The sequence below is a fragment of the Diuraphis noxia genome, unplaced genomic scaffold (genome assembly GCF_037042655.1).
Source record: "Diuraphis noxia isolate RWA-SAM2 unplaced genomic scaffold, SU_Dnox_SAM2 contig0003, whole genome shotgun sequence".
NCBI lineage: Eukaryota > Metazoa > Arthropoda > Insecta > Hemiptera > Aphididae > Diuraphis > Diuraphis noxia.
This window is the reverse complement of record NW_028301713.1, coordinates 33896807-33901922: the sequence shown is the minus strand read 5'-3', so window position 1 is coordinate 33901922 and position 5116 is coordinate 33896807. Positions and strand designations below refer to the sequence as shown.

At 26.9% G+C, this 5116-nt stretch overlaps 1 pseudogene; it reads left to right on the top strand.

The window, feature by feature from the left end:
* Positions 1-1735: 1735 nt before the first annotated feature.
* On the top strand, positions 1736-4639 carry LOC149057254 (uncharacterized; annotated as a pseudogene).
* The last annotated feature ends 477 nt before the right edge of the window (positions 4640-5116 follow it).

Below are 5116 nucleotides of genomic sequence, written 5' to 3'. Positions count from 1 at the left end.
TAAAATGTTTCCCCTTTTGGTATTTGGACCATGAGCATTCCTCCTACCCCTTTTTTGACTTTGAAAATCTTTTACTTGTAAAAATGTAATAATTTAGCCATTTTGTGCTAATTAATAAAAATTTATACATATTATATCTTCAAAAATGTTTTCCTTATAATAATAGCAACTTTGCTCTATTTTTTGACAGTTATAAAATATTTTTTCAAAACTGTATGTTCATTTTTTTTGTTTGAAACATGTACCTATATAAATTTATACATTTGTAACTGTTCGTTCAATTTTTATAATATTTGAATTTTGTAATTGATTATAAATTTGTTAAATTAATAAAAGATAATTTTTGTATACACAAGCAATTTTAGTTTCTTCTTTTTTCGTATTGTTAAGTGTGTAAATCAAATGTTAATGACAAAAAAATCATTAAATGGTTACGTCGTATATGTCTCACGTTGTACGATATAAGATATATAAAATCTTAGAGTGATTTACTACATTATTCATTTTGTGACTAGATTTTATTTGCCCAAATAAAAAGAAATGCGAAAAGGTTTGATGTTAAATTGGACAGTTCTACATCATCTGGAATATTTAGTTTTAATTTTTTGAGCTCTTTAAAAAAAAATAATGAATATCTTAAAACGTTAAAACTCTACCATCACTTTCTCTCTCTCTCTACCATATACACAAATTTAACTCGAGAATTCCTAATCAAATATTCAAAATAATACCATAGTCAATGATAATACCGATTTTCTTTTCCCATGCATTTCGATATAATAGCATGACAATAGTAAGACAATAGTAGGATATCTTCCTCTTAACCTTTTATATAAAAATAATTTCTATTTAATAAAACTAAATTATTCGTAATTTAATATGCAATTATTTATTCTTTCTGTTGTCTAATTTTATCTAAATATAGAATACATTTCCAAATTTATGTTTACCTATAAAATTATAAGTGTATATTTTTCATCATTAGGTACATACTTGAAACAATTAAAACCGCTAATAATACAAAAATATAGCTAATATTATAAATTAATTAATAAATCAAAAAAATTAAGTAAATATTATATAACTTTAAATAAGTTTAAGAGTATAAAATAATTAATAATTAATAAATATATTTGGGTTTCTGTCTACGCAAAATTAGAAATTAGACAAAAAAAATATTTTATATTAAATAAAAAAAAATTGGTAACGACGACACGTCACGATCTCGGATCTAACATAATTTTATAAAACCAAATAAAAGGATTGATTCAGGGACTAAAATTGTGTGCAGTACGACACACTTTGTGTAGTACGAAATGCCAAGTGTGTAATACGAAATTAAAAAGTGTGTAAAAAGTGTGTAATGCTTTATTACACTTTTTTCTTCATTAATTAAAAAATTCTTGTTGGGAAATTGATAGATAAGAATTTAATGTATACCATCTATGTTATCAATATTTTGATTATATGTTTATTTCCTTATATTATCAGCTATGGCTATTGCTATTTTTAGAATTATTATTATATTATAAAACCATTGATTAAGACATATTATACAGTACCTACAGTTTTATATATAGTATACCATTATACTTCTAATCTATGATAAGATTAATATCAATCAATCAACTACGAAAATGATTCCAGATTTTATTTTAGTTATTATTTAATCTACTTTATTCAATATTGGTTTGAAAATTTAACTATTTAAGTATTAAATATTTTAATATTAATAATGTATAAGTGGCTGATAAAAAAAGAGAAGACAATCGACCCAGCTATATCTACCGTTACAGCTCAAAATGAGCATACAAATGATGATATGCCTAAAGAGCCTGGTGTTAAGAGCAATATAATAAATAATGTTTGTTTTGAAAAAGTTCCTCAGACTAAAGGTAAGAAATTAATATACTCTGAAAGTCATTTATTGCAAATTGTATTTAAGGATTATAATAATAATAATAATAATAATAATAATAATAATAATAATAATAATAATATCAATTTAAATAGTTGATATTTTCATTACTTAATTTTTTAAATAATTTATTATTAATTCAGTATTAGTTGGTAATGTAACTTGAATTTGATTAGATGTGTTATATTGTTTAGATAATGTTAATTTAAAAATTATAAGTAATAATGAAAACAATGGTGATGAAAATGGAGCTTCTTATGTGGCAAATAAATTAAATTCTGTAAACCACACTAATGATGATATGCCTGAAGAGCCTGGTGTTAAGAGCAATATAATAAATAATGTTTGTTTTGAAAAAGTTCCTCAGACCAAAGGTAGGAAGTTAATGAGATGTTCTATTTAAGTTCAGTATCCAGGTACAGTATTGATACACACAAAGCAAAAAAATCATGTACCAGCTATTTGTTCATCTGGTGGTACTGTTCCGAGAAAATATATATTTTCTAACCATTTATTATCAAAAGAACACTTTGAATGTTTAAAAGTGCATCGTTTGTCTACTTTACCTAAAGAAGATAAAACCAAAGAAGCTCCTTTAGATAAACTAATCTCTGCACAAAACCTAAAGGTATCTCAAAAAATCAGTGAGTTGATGTGCACGGTTTTTAATGATGCCAAACGAGGAACTATCAGTGCCTGGTCATGGCCTTCTAGTGAAGTTGCTTATTTAAAACGACAAAAACTAGATATTCAACAAAAATTTTGCCCATTAAAACCTTTGGAAGGAGAACTTCAATATATTAATCCACCTGGACATAGAGAAATGCTTCGGCATATAGTGCTTGCTGATATTCCTGAGCTGAAAAATAAACTAAAGTCTTGTATTTCACTTTCTTTACGGGTAGATGGTTCTGTTGATCGCTTTCAAATAGATAATATCCATGTGTTGCTGAAAATAATTTCTAAAGAAGGAAATACTGATTTACTTTTTTTTGGGATTTGAAGAACCAGAAACCAGAGGTGCTTTAGGTTACTAAAATGCAATAAAAAAGTCGATTGAACATTATTTACCTTGGGATCAAATACTTCCACTGATATCTTCTGTTGTCACAGACGGTGCTTCAATTAATGTAGGAGAAAAAAATGGTTTATGGGCATTATTAACTAATGATAGGCTTCTCAATAATATGCCTTTAATGAAAGTTTGGTGCGCAGTACATCGCAGTGCGTTAGCTTGGGAAGAACTTACAGCAAATGTTGTGGAAGTAAAAAAAAAATATTGAATCATGTGCATCAATAGCAACATACTTCCATCAATCTGGTCTTCGTACTAAAGAATTTAAAAAAATTGCAGATGAGAACGAAATGTCTTTGTTACATTTACCCAAATATTTTGAAGTGCGTTGGACTGAATTTACCTATAAACTTTTTTATGGAATTATAAAAAGCTGGTACATTTTAGTATGTTATTTTAATAAGAAAAAAGAAGAAGGCATAGTCAAAGAAAAATCGGTAGCAGTTGGATTCTTAAAATTTTTGACAGATTTTAATAAATTAAAACTATTATGTTTTCTAACAGATTTGGGTTATATCTATGGACGATTTCAGAAACAAATTCAATCAGATGAGACCTTAATTTTTGATGTGGAAGAAAAAAGAGACAGTGTTATACATATTATTAGTAAAATGAAAGAATCACCACTTGTTGGAGGTTGGGAAGATACTATTATTAACACTACATATGTGTCATATACTTCCAACGATGGTAAAGATACAACAACATATATGCTTAAAGGGTTCCAGCTCTTTGACTATGTTTCAAATTCTAGAAGAAAAATTAGCCATCAATTTGTAACAGATAATAGGTGTTTTTCTGCTATTCGTAATGATATTATTGAACATATTACAAATTATATGCTCAAGAGATTAGACACAAACAACTGGTCTAAATTAAAACCATTGCAGTTTATAAAGATGTCAGTATCAGATATGGAACTAAAAGAATGTCATTCATTAATATGTCCAGATTTTACTTTAGTTGATTTTGTGACTTCATATAAAGAAGCTTCTGGACATTCTCAGATTAAAGAAAAACTCATTTCAACTAGCCTTCTCAAGATATTGATAAATTGTGCTAGTTGGGAATCATTAACTGTTTCAATAGTATGTACCATAAGAAAATTACAAAATAATATATAAGATTAGTCAATATCAAACTGTATATTAGGATTAATATATTGTAGTAAGGACTAAGAATTCACTTAATTTTTATTTTTAGTTTAATAATTTGGGTTATTGTAATTTTTAGGCCCGTGTTCTTTCAATGAATCCTCACAGTGCGGATGTTGAGCGCTTAATCAGTTATTACAATGTTATTAAAACTGCAGACCGTTCACAATTATCTCCAGACACAATAAAAGATAGTCTCTACATTAAATTGAATATGCCAACATTGAGTGAATTCAACCCTCATAATGCAGTACTAGAATGGCTAAAGGCAAAAAAAGGCATAATAAGGTACCTATATTATAATATCACTGATGAAATAAAATATAAGTAAAAAAATCAAAAAATATCAATTTTATTTATTACAATTTTCAGGTTCATATTTATGCAACCAAACAAAAATGGTTTGGGGGAGTTTTTCCAGAGGCATCTGAAAAATCTACTATTTCAACGGTTGATGCAACTAAAATCAACTCAAAACTCATACACTTTTAAATTTATAAATGATGTGATGTAATCTGTATTTTGTATTTCTGCACATAAATAAAAATAGAATTGACTACCCTATGTTGGATCTATGTGTATGGACTAGATACACTTTTGGGGGGTGGGGGGGCGGTAACTTGAATTATAATATAAAGTGTGTAGTACGAAAAAAAAAATATTTTAGCATCCTGGAATGATGCAAGGCAATGGCTATACGAATATAATATGATTTATAACATTTCATAATACACATATCAACCAACTTCGATTTTGAAGAATACCTATATAATATAAAAATATGAATTATTAATTATGATGATTAAAATGTGCACAACTTATATCGATAACTTGTATTTGCACGGTTATAAATAATAAATTGCGATAGTACGTTTAATTGTACACTTTTTAATTTCTTCAATTCTTCTTTTTATTCAGTCTATTATAAAGACAATCGCTACAATCACTTTATCTCTTCATCACTCCCTT